Here is a 21,390-nt window from a genome sequence, read left to right as displayed (position 1 = left end):
AGTAGACTTAGAATAAGACAACTGACTGGAAATAATCCAAATAAAATTATTGTACCTTTGACATATAATCAAATTTCAGACAACAGAAAGTTAAATATTGATTGGAAAATTGCATTGGCCAGCTATTTTGGTACTATAAATAATTAGTATCCTACAAATGAAAGAATTCAATTTCTAAAAAGAACACAATAAATTTTGCCGACTAAGGTATCAGTTCAGCTAATTCAAAAGTTTTCTACTTTTTATACCAAATAAATTAGGTATTGCTGGATATACTGGACCAGTGACAAAAGTAATAAAGACTCCATATAGGTCCTGACCAGTTGGCTCAGTGGTAGAGCTTCGGCCTGGCGTGCAGGAGTCCTGGGTTTGATTCCCAGTCAGGGCACACAGGAGAAGCGCCCATCTGCTTCTCCACCCCTCCCCTTCTCCTTCCTCTCTGTCTGTCTCTTCCCCTCCCACAGCCAAGGGGATGGCTCTGTGGCCTCTGCCTCAGGCACTAGAATGGCTCTGGTTATGGCAGAGTGATGCCCCAAGATGGACAGAGCATCACCCCCTGGTGAGCATGCCGGGTGGATCCCGGTCGGGTGCATGCCGGCGTCTGTCTGACTGCCTCCCCATTTCCAACTTTGGAAAAATACAAACAAACAAACAAAAAAAGACTCCATATACATCAGTTCAAAAGGCAGAATTATCTGCTGTATTATTACTTCTTAATGATTTTTTGTCCTATTAACATTGTTACTGATTCACAATATATAGAACATACAGTTAAACTTATAAAAACAGTTTATATTTCAAATGATGGTTCTAAATTACACAAATTGTTTCAAAAGTTACAACTTTTATTGTAGGAACAAAATTCACCTATCTATATAACTGACATTTTTTGTCATACAACTTTACCAGGACCTATGTCTACTGCAAATAATAAAATTAATCAATTACCCATTGGATCAATGGAAATAGCTACTAAATTTCATGCAAAGACTCATACAAATAAAAAAGGCTTAATGCAAAAATTTAAAATAACTAGGCAAGAAGCTCAAAATATTGTAGAAAATGTCCTCAATGCAGTGTTATAAATGCTCCTCCATTATCAGGAGGGATGAATCCTAGAGGACAACACAGTAATGACATGTGACAAATGAATGTTACTCAGATTTCTACTTTTGGAAAACTATCTTATGTGCACTATTTTATTGATACTTATTCTTCTTTTCAATGAGCCACACCTTTGCCTGAAGAAAAGGTTGTCATTCAACATCTTATTGAAGCTTTTAATGTTATAGGCATTCCAAAAGCAATTAAAACTAATAATAGTTCTGTCTGTACCTCTACTAAGTTTCAACAATTCTTAGCATTTTAGAATATTAAAAATACTACTGGAATTCCATATAATCCACAAGGACAAGTGATTATTAAGCACAATAATTGCACTTTAAAAAAATATAATACTTAAACAAAAGAGGGGAGAAGGAAGGAGATTATCTCCTAGACCAGCGGTTCTCAACCTGTGGGTCGCGACCCTGCTGGGGTCGCCTAAAGCCATTGGAAAATACATAATGCATATCAGGTATTTACATTCTGAATCATAACTGTAGCAAAATTACAGTTATGAAGTAGCCACCAAAATTATTTTTTGGTTTGGGGTCACTGCAACATGAGGAACTGTATTGCGGGGTCACGGCATTAGAAAGGTTGAGAACCACTATTCTAGACTTATATTACAGAAAGCTTTATTTAATTTAAATTTTTTAAATACAAGAGAAGATCATTTGACTGCTGCAGACAAACACTGAACATAAAATAATAGTTCTAAAATTAATCCACCTGTGCATTATAAAAATGAGTTGAATCGGTGGGGACCTAGTGTAGTGCAACATTAGGGAAGAGGGTTTGCTTGTGTAATTGCAGAATTTGGTGAAGTCCTTTGAATTCCTATTCGCAGAATTAAACTAAAAACATGACTAAGAGAAGTAGATTATTTCCATATCTGCCCATTGCCGAGATAGAAGAAATAAATTTTGGAAAAAAAAACCCTTAAAAATGAAGCTGCTTGTTATTAAAAAGTCTAAAATACCATGTTGGGGTCAACTTAAAAAGCTGATCCTTAAGGGTAAAAAAAATGCTACAAACCACTAGAATAGAACAAATTCTATTAGTCTGTTTTTAACAATAATTGCTTTAGTAACAATTCTGGTACATAGAGCTGAAATTTTTAGTTATTGGGCATATGTCCCTAATCCGCCATTAAGTAGAGCTATTCATTAGGAAAATAGTGCCATTTCTATTTTTATTAATGACTCTAATTAGCTTCCAGGACTTTTTGATGATAGAGGTTTCTTAATACTTTTGTAAAAAGGTATAAAAGGTAGAGAATTACAGAACAGAAGTTGAGGGATTACCTATATGTATAGGACATCAGCCACATTGTTTAAAAACAAAAACACAAACTTGGCTCTCTGTTGTATGGCATAGAGGAGGAATGTCACTTCAAGCTCCTCACATAAAATTTGGTCCTATACAATGTTATTTGTGGAAAGTAGCCACAGCACTTAAACATATGTCAGTGTGGAAAGGAGAAATCATCCTTCTAATCATACTATGTTAACCTTTAAAAAGAATGAGACACATTTTCTATCTGCTTGTGTTAAATTACCTTATATATTTATTATAGGTAAAACCAAATAGACAACTGAAAATTATTCTATAACTTACAATAAGTGTGCTTTTTATATATGCATTAACTCCTCTATTCTTTTTAATAAAATTAGTCAAAGTCCATACATTTTAAGAGCCCAAACAGGAGTCTGGATTTCAGTACAGATACATCAGATGTGGCAAAATTCTCCTTCTATGATGCTGTTACAACATCTTATTAAGTCTTTGAAGGGAACCAAGCGACAAGTTGGACTGCTCATCGCCATCATTATGGGAAAAATAGCTGTAACCACCATGGCCTCTGTATCTGGAATTGCATTGCATCAAAGTATACAGACTATGAACCTTGTGAAAAAATGACATAAAGATTCTGAACAACTGTGGACTTCTCAACCACGTATAGACAATGTTAATGCTAAAGATAATGATTTAGAACAAACTGTGATTATGTTAAGAAATCAAATTTTTAGTCTACAAAGGCAAATTAAGCTAAAGTATGATCAAAATGTAACTACTTTTTGTGTTACCCCCATTCCTTAAAATCATACTTATTTCCCCTGAAAAAATGTTAAAAAGCATTTGTTAAATCATAAAAACTTTATGAAAATTTTAGATTTACCAAAGCATATTAATGCTACTTTAAAAAATCAGTTGAAATTAATTGATAGAGAAAATTTACTAACAGCTATTTCTGATGTAATCAGTAACTTGTTTCCTCTAAAATAATTTAAGATTTTTGGAGGAATGGTAGGAGGCATTATACTAATTATTTGCTTTAAATTTCTATTCTTTTTTTTTTTTTGTATTTTTCTGAAACTGGAAACGGGGAGAGACAGTCAGACAGACTCCCGCATGCGCCCGACCGGGATCCACCAGGGGCGATGCTCTGCCCACCAGGGGGCGATGCTCTGTCCCTCCGGGGCATTGCTCTGCCGCGACCAGAGTCACTCTAGCACCTGGGGCAGAGGCCAAGGAGCCATCCCCAGCGCCCGGGCCATCTTTGCTCCAATGGAGCCTCGGCTGCGGGAGAGAAAGAGAGAGACAAAGAGGAAGGAGGGGGGGGGGGTGGAGAAGCAAATGGGCGCTTCTCCTATGTGCCCTGGCAGGGAATCGAACCCAGGTCCCCCGCACGCCAGGCCAACACTCTACTGCTGAGCCAACCGACCAGGGCCTAAATTTCTATTCTTATATATAGTTAGAAAAGACAATTGGCAACAAAGCAAAATAGAGCAGCAATCTGCCATGTTATCTCTTACCCTACATAAAATGGAAGCTAAATAAAAAGCAATGAAGTCTTTACCTAGTATTAAACTCTAGAAATTAGAAAGACAATGTATTGTAAGTTTTTTTAATAGACAGAAATATCAGCTGCTAAAATGAAGCATTTTGGAAAGGACGTTGCTCCTGCCTCACTCTCATAGCTATAAATAATTCTGTTTGGCCCCTATGATATCTAGTTAGTCAATGATGGGTAAGATTTCTGAAGGCAGTACCAATCTAAGACAGGCACAGTCAAAGAGGGGCCATCAGGAGAAGACCTAAGAACTAAGAAAGGTGAGGCTCAAACCCTCACCCCAGAGAATGCAAGGGACTGCTCTTTTAAAGTAGTTGTCATCATCCACTGTTCAGACCACCTAGACAAGAGGACTCCATGGGAACTGTAAAAAAACTAAGCAGCTGATGATACTACCAATAAGGTAGCCCTCAAACCAGTAGGGTTTTTAGGAGCTTTAAGTAACTTTAATAGAACTGTTGTCACCATTTTTTAAAAAAAATCAATTAGAAAAAAAATTTTTCAGCAAGAAAGGGACAAGTAAAAATAAGTAGACAGTAAAAAAAAAGGATAGGCTAAATAAAAAAGAAAAAAGAGGAATATGTAGGAGACAACTGTACACCAATGTAGACAGCAGTTAACTGCAGATCAAGAGTTAATTGGAGACAAGAGATCTTGGAGTGTGTTGGCCGTGAAGAGACAGTGGCCTGGGTTACTTGAATGCATGTATCAGGATTTTTGAAGGAATGCCTCCAAGAACCAGATGTCCTTTGTGAGTGATAAGCTCTGGGACTCTGAATCTTCTTGTGTCCTTGTTCATGAAAAGAAACAGTAGACGTGCAGGGTTGAGGATGGAACAGATGGGAAAAAAGGCTTGTGTAACTTTCTAGTTTTAACTGCTGAACTATGGCTTTTGGAACTCAATATGCATTGGCACTGTTTCTCTGGGCTGATTCTGCATAAGAGTTTCAGTCCTCTGCCCAGTGTATATAGAATCTGGAGTGTCTTTTGCCTCACGATTCCGAATCATGAAGAAATTTGTAACAGTTCTCCATTTCCTTTTCCCTCTCTGCTTTTTCTGATATATGTACCTGTTATCTTATATTGCTTTTTCTGATGGAGTCAAACAAGTCTCTTACAGCTCTCTCATTTTTTTTTTAATGTGTGAATCTCTCACTTCTTATCCCTGTATCATCTCTAGTCACCTGTTTTCAATGTCACTCATTTCCTCCTTTATCTGGCCTGTTCTATTAGATAAATTTTCTAACTCACTTTTAGTTTATGTATTGATTTCTTCATCTCTGTTTTTAGTTTTTATCTTTTTCATAAAGTACCGATTTTGTTCATTAATTTGTTTTATGTCTTGGCCAGATAGCTTGGCTTGTTAGAACATCATTTCAAAACACAGAGGTTGCCAGTTTGATCCCTGTTCAGGGCACATACAGGAAGAGCTCAATCTCTCTCTCTCTCTCTATCTCTCTCTCTCTTTCTCTATCCCTTCCTTTCTTGCTAAAATCAATCAATAAAATATTTTTAAATTTTGTTGTCTGAGCTCATTAAATTGCCTATCAGTGTTTTCTTGCATTTTATAGTGTACTTTCAGATCTTTAATTTTGAATTCTCTATTGTTTAAGTACAAGGTTTTTCATGTGATTTAAAATGCTTTCTGAACATTTTATTTTCTTTCTGAATTGCATCTCTTTCTTCAGTAGTTATTGTATTAGTTCTCTTTTGCCTGATAGCATTTAAGAGTGTTATTGTTAAGAAATCAAACAAAAGACAATTCTAAAAAAATAAAATACATAAATATAAATACAATAAAACCAAAAAATTTAAATTACAAAACGTAAAAGAGAAAATCCACAAAAAAGAAAAATAGAAATACAGTAATCAAAAACATTCAAAACACCCACAACAAAATTTTTAAAAATAAAAATAAATAAAATTCAAAAGAAAATGAAATAAAATGTAGAACTTGAGATAGGTTTTTCTGTTTCATTCCAGTAGTGGTATTGGATTACAAGATTTAGCTCTGTGAAATTCCTGGGTTGACCTTCACTAATATGTTGCTGTCACAATGACGTAGGTAGGGATGCAGTTGTGATGATGGGTCAGCTGTGTTGTGAGGACTTACAGATTTATCAATGACCATCTGAGGCCTCCAGACTCTCCATGTTTAAACAGGCCAGGAGACCAGACACAGAGCAACTCTGTTTTTAAGGAGAAAGTGTGACCCTGTAGAACTAGCTGTGGGGTACGTCTGCCACTTTCATTACCGTATGAGTGGAGGGAGGAGGGATCTGAGAATTCTGGGGGGCTGAACTTTGTTTTTCTTTGTCTCTGGGCTGAATGTGAGCTGCCAGCAGCCTACAAGAATGTTGGTAGTGACCCTTCATTCTGCTGCCACTTTGGGTTACTTTCTTTCCAACTTCCCCAAATCTCCCTGCTTCTCCCAACAGAGTAGACTCAGTCACTCTTGGTTTCTTCCTTCTGTGGAATCCTGGTAGAAAAAAAACACAGACAGTCTGGGTTTCTCTTTTCTCAAAAGCTCTATCTTATCTTCTGCCTTCCTTTGCAACCCTTCCCACATGTAGTTGATTCCAGACACAGATCTTTACAGGCAAGCCTGCAAGCCCAGTTGGTGTTCTTTCATTGCATTATAGCTGTTCAATTTATTGACATTTCAAGGGGAGACATCAAGGCTATCTCTGACACCACCATTACTCTGATGTCCTCAAATGTTTTTTTTTAAGTCCATTGATCTGATCATGTGGTTTTTAATTCTTCACTTTGTTCATGTGGTATACAGTGGTACCTTGAGATACAAATTAAATTTGTTCTGTAACTGAGCTCGTAAGTCAGTCAACTCATCTATCAAACTGCCGATACTGGACCAGTGCACCAATTCGCCAACTAGCAGTAGTTTCCCAAATCATGACTCATATCTCAGAATTTCTCTTGGGTCTCGAACAAAAATATGGACCGAGTCACAGCTCATATCTTAAAAAAAAATTGTATATTGGTCTTTTGGTATCTCAAGGTACCACTGTATTATATTTAGATTTGCAGATATTGTACCAACCTTGCTCCTTGGAATAAATCCCACTTGATCATGTTATATGATCTTTTTAACATACTACTGGATTTTGCTTGCTAATGTTTTATTGATAATTTTTAGCATCTATGTTCATCAAGAATTTGGACCTATAATTTTTTTCTTTGTAGTGTCTTTATCTGATTTCAGAATTAAGATAATACTGACCTTATAAAATAAACTTGAGAGTTGTCCGTTTTCTTCAATTTTTTGAAATAGTTTGAGAAAGATAATTGCTAAAATTTACATTTGAAGCAATAGATAGATGACTTGTTAGTAGTTTCTTTTTTAATTAATGCTTCAATTTCACTGGCTTTAATCTGTCTATTCAGATTCTCTGATGTTTTCTGATTTTATTTTGGAAGAGTGTACATTTCTAGGAATTAATCCATTTTGTACATATTGTGTAATATTTTTACTTATAGTTCATAATATTTTCTTACAACCCTTTATATTTCTTTGCTGTCAGTTTTTATTGCTCCTTTTTTTTTTTTTTTTTTTACTTATTTGGGTCCTCTCTATTTTCTTCTTGATAAATCTGGTTAAAGATTTGTCAGTTTTGTTTATCTTTTCAAAAAACCAGCTCTTAATTTCATTGATCTATTGCATTTTTTAAAGACTCTACTGCATTTATTGATGCTCTAATCTTTATTATTTTCTTTTTTCTCCTCACTTGGAGATTTGTTTCTTTTTTTAAAGTTTCTTTAAATGTAAAGTTACATTGTTTATTTGAGATATTTCTTGTTTCTTTTTTTTTCTTTTTTTTGGAATTTTTCTGAAGCTGGAAATGGGGAGAGACAGTCAGACAGACTCCCGCATTCGCCCAACTGGGATCCACCTGGCATGCCCACCAGGGGGCGATGCTCTGTTGTGACCAGAGCCACTCTAGAGCCTGGGGCAGAGGCCAAGGAGCCATCCCCAGCGCCCGGGCCATCTCTGCTCCAATGGAGCCTCGGCTGCGGGAGGGGAAGAGAGAGACAGAGAGGAAGGAGAGGGGGAGGGGTAGAGAAGCAGATGGGTGCTTCTCCTGTGTGCCCTGGCCGAGAATCAAACCCGGGAATTCTGCACGCCAGGCCGACGCTCTACCACTGAGCCAACCGGCCAGGGCCCATTGTTTCTTTATATAACCTTGTAATGCTATGAGTTTTCCACTTTGAACTGCTTTCACTGTATCTCATAGATTTTGGGTTGTTGTGTTCCTATTTTTATTTGTTCCAAGGTATCTTTTGATTTCTTTCTTGATCTCAATGTTAATCCATTCATTGTTTCATATCATGCTATTTAGCCTTTATGTTTTTGTGTTTTTTCAGTTTTTTCTTTGTGATTGATTTTAGTTTCATACCATTATTATCAGAGAAGATGCTTGATATGATTTTACTTTTCTTAAATGTATTGAGAATTGTCTTGTGTTCTAATCTGTGGCCTATCATTGAGATTGTTCCATGTGTGCTTAAAAAGAATGTATATTCTGCTGCTTTAGGGTGAAATTCCCTCAAAGTACCAATTAATTCATCTGATTTAGTGGGCCATTTGCTTGCTGATTTTCTATCCAGAAGATTTATCCTTTGATGTCAATGTGGTGTTAAAATCCCCTACTATAACTGTATTCCTGCCATCTCTCCCTTTATGTGAATCATGATTTTTTTTACATATTTTGGTGTTCCTATATTGGGTAAATAAATGTTTACAAGGTTAATATCCTCTTGTGGATTACTTTCTTTATCATTATAGTGTCCTTCTTTGTCTCTCACTATTATCTTTGTTTAAGGTATATTTTGTCAAATATACATATTGCTACACCATGTTATTTCATTACCATTTACAGGAAATATCTTTTCTATCCCTTTCATTTCAATCATGTCTTTTGTATTGACGTGGGTCTTTTGTATACAACATATATATATATATTATTTTTTGTATTTTACTGAAGTTGGAAATGGAGAGGCAGTCAGACAGAATCTCTCATGCACCAGACTGGAATCCACCCAGCATGCCCACCAGGGGGTGATGCTCTGCCCATCTGGGGCATTACTGTGCTGCAACCAGAGCCATTCTAGTGCCTGAGGCAGAGGCCATAGTTCCATCCTCAGCACCCAGACCAACTTTGCTGCAATGGAACCTTGGCTGCGGGAGGGGAAGTGAGAGACAGAAAGAAAGGAGAGGGGGAAGGGTGGAAAAGCAGATGGGCGCTTCTCCTGTGTGCCCTGGCCTGGAATTAGGTCTTTTTCTTTTATCATTTCAGCTACCCTATGCATTTGATTGGAGCATTTATGCCATTTACATTTAAAGTGATTATTGATAGGTTTATATTTATTGCCATTTTATTCTTTTAACTATATTTCTGTCTCCTCCTCCTCCTCCTCCTCCTCCCCCCTCCTCCTCCTCCTCCTCCTCCTCCTCCTCCTCCTCCTCCTCTTCTTCTTCTTCTTCTTCTTCTTCTTCTTCTTCTTCTTCTTCTTCTTCCTCTCTTCCTCCTTCTCCTTCTTTTCTGCCTTTTCCTTTTCTCCTCCTCCTTTTTTTTTCTCCACTTCTTCCTCCACCTTCTCCTTCTTCTTTTTAAAGCTGGCCTTTTAACATTTCTTATAATACTGGTTTGGTGGTAACAATCTCCTTTAGCTTTTCCTCATATGGGAAGCTCTTTATTTTTTCTTCAAATTTAACTGATCTTTTTCAGGGTAAAGAAGTTTTGGTTGTAGGTCTTTGCTTTTCTTCACTTTGAATATTTCATTCTAATCCTTTCTGGCTCATAATGTTTGTTGAAAAATCAGTAGACTGTCATTTGGAAGTTCCCTTATAAGTAAGTGGCTCTCTTTCTCTTGCTGCTCTTAAGATTCTCTCTTTGGACATGGACAAGAGTGTGGTGGTTACCAGGGGTGGGGGGAGGGAGGACATGGGAGGGAGGGAGGGAGAGAGTTAGGGGGAGGGGGAGGGGCACAGAGAACTAGATAGAGGGTGGTGGAGGACAATCTGACTTTGGGCGAGGGGTATGCAACATAATTTAATGACAAAATAACCTAGACATGTTTTCTTTGAATATATGTACCCTGATTTATTAATGTCATCCCATTACCATTAATAAAAATTTATTAAAAAAAAAAGATTCTCTCTTTGTCTTTAATCTTTGCCATTTTAATTATGATGTGTGTTCATTTGAGCTTCTCTTCTTTTGGCCAATTTTTTGAGACTCTGTGCTTTTTAGACTTGCATGTCTTTTCCCCATCCAGTAAAGAAGTTTTCAATCATTATTACTTTAAATCAGATTTTGATTCATGCTCTCTCTTCTATGCCGGGTACCGAAATGATAGGGATGTTGTTATGCTTCTAGTTGTCCCAAAGGTTTCTTAAACTATCCTCATTTTTTGTCTGACCTGTGGTGGCGCAGTGGGATAAAGCGTCGACCTGGAACACTGAGGTTACCGGTTCAAAACCTTGGGCTTGCCTGGTCAAGGCACATATGGGAGTTGATGCTTCCTGCCCCTCCTCCTTCTCTCTGTCTCTCTCTTTCTCTCTCACTCCTCTCTCTCTAAAAATCAATAAATAAAAAAATATTTTAAAAAATCTTAAACTAGCCTCATTTTTTAAAACTGTTTTTATTTTCTGTTGTAATTAGGTTTTTTTTCTACCTTGTTTTCCAAATTGATGATTTGATTCTCTGCTTCATCGCTCCTATTGTTTATTCTTTCCATTGTAGTCTTCATTTTAGATATTGTATTCTTGATTTCTAACTGGTCCTTTTTATAGTTTCTATGTTCTTTTTCATGTTGTTGAGCTTTGTTTTAACAATAACATTGCTTTAAACTTTATATCTAATAAATTGCTTGCTTTCATTTCATTTAGCTTTTTTTTTTGGAGACTTTTTTTGTTTTTTTATTTGTCTCTGCATTATGGCTGCCTCTTTTGTGTTTGTTTCTATGTATTAGATAGGTCATCTATGACCCTCAGTCCTCATGGGTGGCCTTATGTAGTAGATGTTCTATTTGGTACAGTGGTACAGTCTCACTTATTACCTGAGCTTCATAATCCTGTAATGTCCTTGTGTGGATTACGTTGTTTTTGTTGTTCAATTGGATCTTGATGCTATTGGCCCACTCATACATGAGAGTAATCATCAGGTTTGCTGATTGTGAGGCTCAACCTCAATCACAGTATGTGAACTTCTGTGCAGGTGCTGACCACACACAGCAGAATTTGCTTCAGCAGAGTTCAGTGCCAGTTGAAATCTCCTTTTTGAAATGCCACTTTTGAAGCTTACTCAATCTTTCTCTGATGGTGTCTGTAGCTGGCCACTGCATGTATTGTTTCTGGGGCTCTTGGGAGGTGCTCTGGTGCAGGCCAACATAAGAGGCTGCCTGTGACTGGACATCAACAAACTGTTTGGAGCTACAAGTGATCCAAGGTTTTGTGGCTGCCTCTGCTGGACCTGGGTGCACATGGAAAGGACCAAACCACACACCAAGCCCAGCTTTTACCAGCACCAAGGCTGGGAATGGGTCTGCAAGAAATTCGGAGATCCACATCAACCTGACTCTACCTACCATCTGTCTGTTAGGTTTAGTCACTGAAATATCCCCTGGCTGTCCTACTCAAGAAGGCATAACATACACAGGGTAGGGTGAAAAGGATTTCAGAGGGTGGGGTTATTGCTTTCCCCCAGGCTGATGCCTTATGAAATGGAGTACTTCATCCAAGACAGATGTTATCTGTGGTATGGGAGAAGGACTCAGCACAGAGATCCTGGCAGCTGTCCTTTCAGCTCCCTCCCCAAAGCCAGAAATCCCAGACTCTTTTCAAGATTCTACTCTGTTCCACCCTTCTTCTCCAGAGCCCATGCTGAGTGGCTATGAATGAAAGCTTGTACATTGGCCCTTCTATAGTGTTCCTGTATCTCTAGTGGACTTCTATTTCTCCCTGGTAGACAGAAACTCTGCTGCTTTTTACAGATAAATTTTACGTAGATGCCTCCTCCCAGCTCTGATGTTCTGGATGAGGAACCTGACTTGGGATTTAATCCCCATACTTCTGTGGAGGGACCCCCCCCACACACACACACACCTGTGATAACCATCCTGAACCTCAGCAGCTGCCCATGAAAGTAGGACCAGTCCTTTTCATATTATCCCCTTCCTGGGAGTCTAGATGAGGCTTCTTCTCTAAATCATTGGTTGTAAGTTCTTTTCAGCTAGTCTTCAGTTGGTTATTCAGGATAATTTTTTAAAATTACATTATAATTTCAATTTGGTCCTGGGAAGAGGTGAGTGTTGCTTCCACATACTCTAACACTATCTTGGATTTCCTCAAGAACAATTTTAAATATTAGAAAAAAGAAATTAAATAACTTTTGTTTTTCCACTCAGCAAACACTAACTCTTTTTAATATACAAAAATTTGCTCATGTACTTGTCTTTCAGAAAGAACTCTGAGTCTGATTTGAAAATTCAGAATTTACTCAGGTGATACATCCACTTAGAGAATATTGACTGTTTAATATAAATACAATAAAGTTGTCATTTATAAAAATAAAACTATGGATATGATGATGTGAATCAAGTGCATGAACGATGGGAAAAATAATTTATGTCAAGTGTTAGTTATTCATCCCTAAACTTTTAAAGAGTTTTCACAACTCCCTATTTTTCTCTTTCTTTCCTCTATATCTGTAATAATGACTTGTAGCTACTTGGATTGGAATGCAGCTGAATTCCCTAGGCTTTGAAAGACTCTGTTGGGGAAACTAAGTAGAAGTATCATTGAATCACACTATATTATATTTGGTATTCTAACAGTTACTTTACAAAGAGAGATGGATAAACATTTTCCTAAACATTTTCTTACATTATGTCATTTGCACATGTGTAACACTCTCATGAGTATGCACAGATTTTGATGTTGGGCTGAAGCAGTGGTAGCAGCACATATCTACAGATACCATGGTCCCCAGTTTTATATCTACAATGTTACTGTGTTCACCAAACCTGACAGTAGTGGACATGAATGTTAGCACAGCTACTGAGGAACACTATACTGGTGAACATTCTTAGTTCCAAGGTCTTACTCAAGTCCGCATGCTTTACTGAAACATGATTCTTTAGGATTATCTCCTTGGATGTGGGTCTTTTACAAGAATTTAATTTTATGAGACTGAGAACTGTAGTGTGTGATTGGGAATTCACCATGTAATTTTCCTATAGCTCTTGGAGGAAACATCGCTTCACCTGCCTTCTCTACTCATTAGTCAGCCATCTCACCATTCAATGCTCTTTTCTGTCTCAAAATAGTCATTTAGGTTTCCAGATCACTTAGGCTGTGGTCTCCAGTGTTCTACCCATATTACCTTGGATGAGGTATGATGAGACCAGGCACAGATCTAGAGGGAGTTCTGGGAAGTTCAAAGATTGTTCATAGTCACAGTTCACTGGGGACAACCCAACATAACAAACATAGCTACTCAGGAGATACACTGGGGCTAGTCAAGTGAGGCAGAGAGAATAATTATGTGCAAGTGATTTCAGTGTGGTTTCCATGAGAAAGATGGAGAAAGGAAGGATAAGCAGGCTTAGTATTGGCTAGCTCTATTTGAAAATGGCACCTCTGCCTCTCAAGGTTCACTAGAGATACTGCCTGGTTGAAAAGGGCTTTTGTTTGATCAATCTGGGTTAATACAGTTGGGAAAACAAAGTTTCATAACAAGAAGTCTTGATCCAGCTCTGGGTGTCATCCACGGGAGGTCGAGACCTTCTCTGATATTCCCTTGGCTCTCCTTCTTCTGTGTATGAGCATCATCTTTGAGTTCTGTGAAGACAGAGTAGCAATTTCAGATACCACATCACAACAGGATGTATACCCAGCCAAAGAAGAGGAGCTTACCATTTTAAAATTTTCTTTCCTAGAAGGAAATTAAAAGTAAGGGAACACTCTTAGAAGCCCCCAGCACATTTCCTTTCATGTGTCAATGACCAAGACTGAATCTTAGTCTCCCAAGGCCATTACACATTGAGGGCACTTAAATTAACATTACATGAATGTTAATTCCAGACCGATGGTGGTGCAGTACATAGAGCATTGACCTGGGATGTTGAAGCCCCAGGTTTGAAAGCCTGAGGTCACTGAGTGTGGAATTATTGACATGATCCCATGGTTGCTGGCTTCAGTCCAAAGGTTGTTAGCATGAAGCCTAAAGTTGCTGACTTGAGCCCAACAGCTTGAACAAGGGTCACTGGCTGAGCTGGAGCTCCCCAGTCAAAGTATCTATGAGAAGCAAACAATGAGCAATTAAAGTGCTACAACTATGAGTTGAAGCTTTTCATCTCTCTCCCTTTTTCTCTCTCTTGACATAACTTATTTTTCTCATTGTTCATACATTTGACATACAGTTCACACAGCATTATATTAGTTTCTTATGTACAACCCAGTAATTAGATATTATATAATTTATTAAGGTATCTTGATAAGGATGACAGATCTGACACCATATGTGATTATTAGAATAATATTGAATATATTCCTTATGCTGCACTTTACACTTATCTTCATGATTATTCTGTAATAATTAATATGTATTTCTTAATCCCTTCATCTTTATCACCCATTTCTTTAACTCCTCTTCCATTTAGCAGTGATCAAAATGTTCTCTGTATCTACGACTGTGTTTCCATTCTGCTTGTTTGTTTTGTTTTTTAGATTCAATTGTAGATAGATGTGTATTTATTGCCATTTTATAGTACAGTTTTTTCTTTTTTAAAATTTTATTTAGAAAATTAACTTTAACACGGTGACATTGATCAATAAGAATATATAGGTTTCAGGAGAGCATTACTATAGAATTTGATCTGTTGATTATATTGTATACCCATCACACAAAGTCAAATCATTTTCTGTCACCTAATATCTGTCCCTCTTTACACCCTTCCTCCCACCCCCTCACCCTTCCCAATTTACTCAAGTCTCCTTCCCCCTCCCCTATGTTTCCTTCCCCCTGGTAACCACTTCTCTTTCATCTCTGTCTATAAATCTCACTTTTATATCCCTATTCTTATCTTTATTTTCTCTTCTTCTTCTTAAAGAAGACTTTTAAAATTGTATATAATACTGTTTTGGTAGTGATTAACTCCTTAATTTTTTTTTTCTGAGATGCTCTTTATCTGCCCTTCAATTCTAAATAATAGCTTTGCTGGGTAGAGTGAGAGTAGTAGGTCTTTTCTTTTCATCATTGAGTGTTTTGTGCCAATCTCTTCTAGCCTAAAAAGTTTCTTTTGAGAAATCAGCTGACAGTTTTATCAAAGCTCCCTTGTAGGTAACTCATGGGTTTTCCCTTGCTGCTTTTAAGATTTTTCTTTGTCTTTAACCTTTGCATTTTAATTATAATGTGTCTTAGTGTGGGCCTCTTTGGGTTCATGTTGTTTGGGACTCTATGCTTTCTGGACTTGTATGTCTATTTCTTTCATCAGATTAGGGAAGTTTTCTGTCATTATTTTTTCAAATAGGTTTTCAATTTCTTGCTCTCTCTTCTCTTTGGACCCCCATGATGCAAAAGCTGGTATACCTGAAGATGTTCCAGAGGTTTTTTTATACTATCCTCATATTTTGATTCCTTTTTTGTTGTTGTTGATCAGACTGGTTGTTTTTTGCCTCCTTATATTCCAAATCACTGATTTCATCCTCAGTTTGAAGTAATCTATTGATGAGTCCCTGTAAATTATTCTTCATTTCAGTTAGTGTATCTATTCTTTCTGACTGGTTTCTGTGTTATTTTCTATTTTTATTATTTCTTTGTCAAAGTGCTTGCTTAGTTTCTTAAGCATCCTTGTAACTACTATTTTGAACTGTGAATCTAGTAGTTTGCTTGCATCCATTTTGTTTAGTTATTTTTGTGGAGATTTTTTCTGTTCTTTCATTTGGAACATGTTTCTGTGTCACCAGTTTTTTTCTGATTCCCTGTGTTTATTTCTATGTATTAGGTAGAGCTATTATGTCTCTCACAATTGGAAGGTTTGCCTTGTATAGTAGGTGTCCTCTAGGACCCAGTGGCACAGTCTCCCCAGTCACCCGAGTGGGGTGCTCCAGGTGCTCTACTGTGTGGGCTGTGTGCATTGTGCTATTGTAGATGAGCCTTGATTGCTGTTGGCAGTATTGGGAGGGATTGGCCTCCAAAATAATCAGCTGTGAAGACCAGCTGAAGTTACAGTAAAGAAGCTCTTATGGACGAGTCAACCGTATGGAGCAGGACTTGCTTCAGTGAGGCTTTGGTGTTCACAGAGTCTACCCCTAGAATGTGTTGATTGTGGAGATGATAGGGTTGTACTCCAGCATGGTCTAAAGCTCTCCACCAGGTGCACTGGCTCTGAGACCTCCTGGAAGGTGGAAGGTTAGCCACTCCTTGTGTCCTGCCTAGGGCCACCCTGCATAATCTACAGAGTAATGTGCAGATGACTGCTAATTGTGCCCAGAAGAGATAAAATCTGTGAACTAATATCAGGAACTGATAGTGTCAGGCCTGGGGTCACTTAACAAGAGGTATGGGGTACACAAGGGTCAGGTGCTGCTTGTTTTAGATATTTTAGAGAAATTCAAACCACGAGCCAAGACAGACTATTTGTATGAAAAAAACACTGAAAATGGCTTGTGTGGGCCCTTTAATGGAAGTTTCCTGAGACTCCATCATTTCTCCATCTCACTCAGCCACAAACACCATTATGTTTATCAGAAGTTATAGGGACTTTTTTTTCTGGCACTGGAAGCCAAGGCTGGGAGGCCTGAGTGAAGCTGGAATTACTCATTCCTTAGGGAGAACGTCCACAGCAGAGATACACATGAATGTGGGACCAACCTGGTCCACATCTCCACCCTTCCTATCAGTCTTAACATGGCTTCTTCTTTAATTCTCTAGTTATAGGACTTCCATTCAGCCAGATTTCCAGTGGTTCTTCATGATGGTTCTTCTGTAGTTTAGTTGTAATTATGATGGGGTTATGGTAGCATGCAAGAACTGCATATACCTATGCCACCATCTTGACCAGAAGTTACCCTGTTATCTTGAAATCAATTTTGTCAGGTATAAATGAGGCTAAGCCTACTTTCCTGTAGATGCCATTTGCTTGTAGAATCATTTTCCAACTTTTCACTGTGAATCTATATTTGGCTTTGCAGCTTAGATGTGTCTCTTAAAGGCAGTTCATGGTTGTATTTTGAGTGTGTTAATCCAATCTGCTACTCTGTGCCTTTTTATTGGTGAATTAAGCTCATTTACATGTAGAGTAATTATTGATAGGTGATCCATTTTATCTTTTTTTTCTGGTAGCTCTGAACTTCTAGTGTTTTTTTATGTTGTTGTTGTTCTTTTTTGTTTCTGAATGTTGGTTTTGATGGTATTCCATACTTTTTTCCACTATTTACTCTTCTTTTAAATTTATGAGTGTCAGTTTTGGTATTTTGTGTGTGGTTCCCATTAGGTTTATGTAAATAAACTTTCACATATACAGCAGTCTTTTTTTCCCCCCTTTTAATGCATTTAATCTGTATTCTTTTTTTGAAAACTTTGAAAATTCAGACCTTTACCTCCTTTTTTTAATGTTTTTGTTGTAAAAAATTGTCCCTGTTTATGCTGTGAGTTTTTTGGTAATCTTACATTGTTTTGTGACCTTTTGTTCTTTGTTGGTTGAATAACCATCTTGACTGCTTTCTACAATGAAGGTCTCCTTGTGATAAATGTCTTCAGTATGTCCAGAAAAGTCTTTATAAAGGATAACTTTGCTAGATATACTATAGTGTTCTTAAGGAGTAATTTTTCTCTGTCAGTAGTTAGAGTATTTAATTCCACTCTTTTCTATCATGTAAAGTTTCTGCTGAGAAGTCCAGTGATAACCAGATGGGCTTTCCTTTATTGGTTGTTTTCTTCTTTTTCCTGGCTGTACTGAAAATTTTTTCTTTTTTAAAATTTTTGATAGTTTTAATACAATGTGCTTGGAGAAGGCTTTTTTACATTGAGGTAATTAAGTTTTTTGTTTACTTCTGGATTAAAGCAGCTATTTTCAACTAGTGTGTCACAAGAGGCACACTGGTGTGGCGCAGGAATTTTAAAAATATGAGATATCTGACTAGTCAGGATTATTGGTCTCTTTTCTTTGAATTTGTTAATAAAAAATAACAACAATCCACACAATAGCCATCCAGTGTGAATGATGAAAATTATACTTTTTTTTTTCAGATTAGCAAAATATTATATAATTTTTGCTTTGCAAGAATTTTAGTAATTACTTTATGTGTGCCATGAGATAAAAATTTTGAAAATCACTAGATTAGAGGATGTAGCTCTTTCCATATGTGGGGAAGTTCTTGTCAATCATTTCTTTAAATTCTTCATTCTTTTCTCTCGCTCTTTTTCTTTTGGTATTCCTGTTATTTTTTAAAATGCTTTCTGGTTAAATCTGATTGTTCCTATAAAGTTCTTTCACTTTTTTTTTATAATAAATTTTTATTAATGGTAATGGGATGACATTAATAAATCAGGGTACATATATTCAAAGAAAACATGTCTAGGTTATTTTGTCATTAAATTATGTTGCAAACCCCTCGCCCAAAGTCAGATTGTCTTCTGCCACCCTCTATCTAGTTCTCTGTGCCCCTCCCCCTCCCCCTAACACTCTCCCTCCCTCCCTCCCATGTCCTCCCTCCCCCCACCCCTGGTAACCACCACACTCTTGTCCATGTCTCTTAGTCTCATTTTTACGTTCCACCAATGTATGGAATCATGTAGTTCTTGTTTTTTTCTGATTTACTTATTTCACTCCTTATAATGTTATCAAGATCCCACCATTTTGCTGTAAATGATCTGATGTCATCATTTCTTATGGCTGAGTAGTATTCCATAGTGTATATGTGCCACATCTTCTTTATCCAGTCTTCTATTGAAGGGCTTTTTGGTTGTTTCCATGTCTTGGCCACTGTGAACAGTGCTGCAATGAACATGGGGCTACATGTGTCTTCACGTATCAATGTTTCTGAGGTTTTGGGGTATATACCCAGTAGAGGGATTGCTGGGTCATAAGGTAGTTCTATTTGCAGTTTTTTGAGGAACCACCATACTTTCCTCCATAATGGTTGTACTACTTTACAGTCCCACCAACAGTGAATGAGGGTTCCTTTTTCTCCACAGCCTCTCCAACATTTGCTATTACCCGTCTTGTTGATAATAGCTAATCTAACAGGAGTGAGGTGGTATCTCATTGTAGTTTTGATTTGCATTTCTCTAATAACTAATGAAGCTGAGCATCTTTTCATATATCTGTTGGCCATTTGTATCTCTTCCTGGGAGAAGTGTCTGTTCATGTCCTCTTCCCATTTTTTTTATTGGATTGTTTGTTTGTTTGTTGTTGAGTTTTATGAGTTCTTTGTAAATTTTGGATATTAGGCCCTTATCTGAGCTGTTGTTTGAAAATATCATTTCCCATTTAGTTGGCTGTCTGTTTATTTTTATATCAGTTTCTCTTGCTGAGCAAAAACTTTTTATTCTGATGTAGTCCCATTCATTTATCTTTGCCTTCACTTCTCTTGCCATTGGAGTCAAGTTCATAAAATGTTCTTTAAAACCCAGGTCCATGATTTTAGTACCTATGTCTTCTTCTATGTACTTTATTGTTTCAGGTCTTATATTTAGGTCTTTGATCCATTTTGAATTAATTTTAGTACACGGGGACAGGCTGTAGTCGAGTTTCATTCTTTTGCATGTGGCTTTCCAGTTTTCCCAACACCATTTGTTGAAGGGGCTTTCTTTTCTCCATTGTGTGTTGTTGGCCCCTTTATCAAAGATTATTTGACCATATATATGTGGTTTTATTTCTGAGCTTTCTATTCTGTTCCATTGGTCTGAGTGTCTATTTTTCTGCCAATACCATGCTGTTTTGATTATCATGGCCCTATAATATAGTTTAAAGTCAGGTATTGTAATGCCCCCAGCTTCATTCTTTTTCCTTAGGATTGTTTTGGCTATTCGGGGTTTTTTATAGTTCCATATAAATCTGATGATTTTTTGTTCCATTTCTTTAAAAAATCTCATAGGGATTTTGATGGGAATTGCATTAAATTTGTATATTGCTTTGGGTAATATGGCCATTTTGATTATATTTATTCTTCCTATCCAAGAACAAGGAATATTTTTCCATCTCATTGTATCTTTTTCGATTTCCCTTAACAATGCTTTGTAATTTTCATTATATAGGTCCTTTACATTCTTTGTTATATTTATTCCTAGGTATTTTATTTTTTTTGTTGCAATTGTGAAGGGGATTATTTTTTTGAGTTCGTTTTCTAATATTTCATTGTTGGCATATAGAAAGGCTATGGACTTTTGTATGTTAATTTTGTATCCTGCGACCTTACTGTATTGGTTTATTGTTTCTAATAATCTTTTTGTGGAGTCCTTCGGGTTTTCGATGTATAGGATCATATCATCAGCAAAAAGTGATACCTTTACTTCTTCTTTTCCGATATGGATGCCTTTTATATCTTTGTCTTGTCTGATTGCTCTGGCCAGAACTTCTAGCACCACGTTAAATAAGAGTGGAGAGAGTGGACAACCCTGTCTTGTTCCTGATTTAAGGTAGAAAGTCCTCAGTTTTATGCCATTTAATAGGATGTTGGCTGATGGTTTATCATATATGGCCTTTATCATGTTGAGATATTTTCCTTCTATACCCATTTTGTTGAGAGTCTTAAACATAAAATTGTGTTGTATTTTATCAAAAGCCTTTTCTGCATCTATTGATAAGATCATGTGGTTTTTGTTCTTTGTTTTGTTGATATGGTGTATTACGTTAACCATTTTGCGTATGTTGAACCATCCTTGAGATTCTGGGATGAATCCCACTTGATCATGATGTATTATTTTTTTAATATGTTGTTGTATTCGGTTTGCCAGTATTTTGTTTAGTATTTTAGCATCTGTATTCATTAGAGATAGTGGTCTGTAGTTTTCTTTCTTTGTGCCATCCTTGCCAGGTTTTGGTATGAGGGTTATGTTGGCCTCATAGAATGTGTTTGGAAGTATTGCTTCTTCTTCAATTTTTTGGAAGACTTTGAGTAGAATAGGAACCAAGTCTTCTTTGAATGTTTGATAGAATTCATTAGTATAACCGTCTGGGCCTGGACTTTTATTTTTGGGGAGGTTTTTAATAGTTTTTTCTATTTCCTCCCTGCTGATTGGTCTGTTTAGGCTTTCTGCTTCTTCATGACTCAGTCTAGGAAGGTTGTATTGTTCTAGGAATTTATCCATTTCTTCTAGATTATTGTATTTGGTGGCATAAAATTTTTCATAGTATTCTACAATAATTCTTTGTATATCTATGATGTCTGTGGTGATCTCTCCTCT

The sequence above is a fragment of the Saccopteryx bilineata genome, chromosome 5, assembly GCF_036850765.1.
Source record: "Saccopteryx bilineata isolate mSacBil1 chromosome 5, mSacBil1_pri_phased_curated, whole genome shotgun sequence".
In the NCBI taxonomy this organism is placed as follows: Eukaryota; Metazoa; Chordata; class Mammalia; order Chiroptera; family Emballonuridae; genus Saccopteryx; species Saccopteryx bilineata.
Note: the sequence above shows the minus strand (reverse complement) of the source record.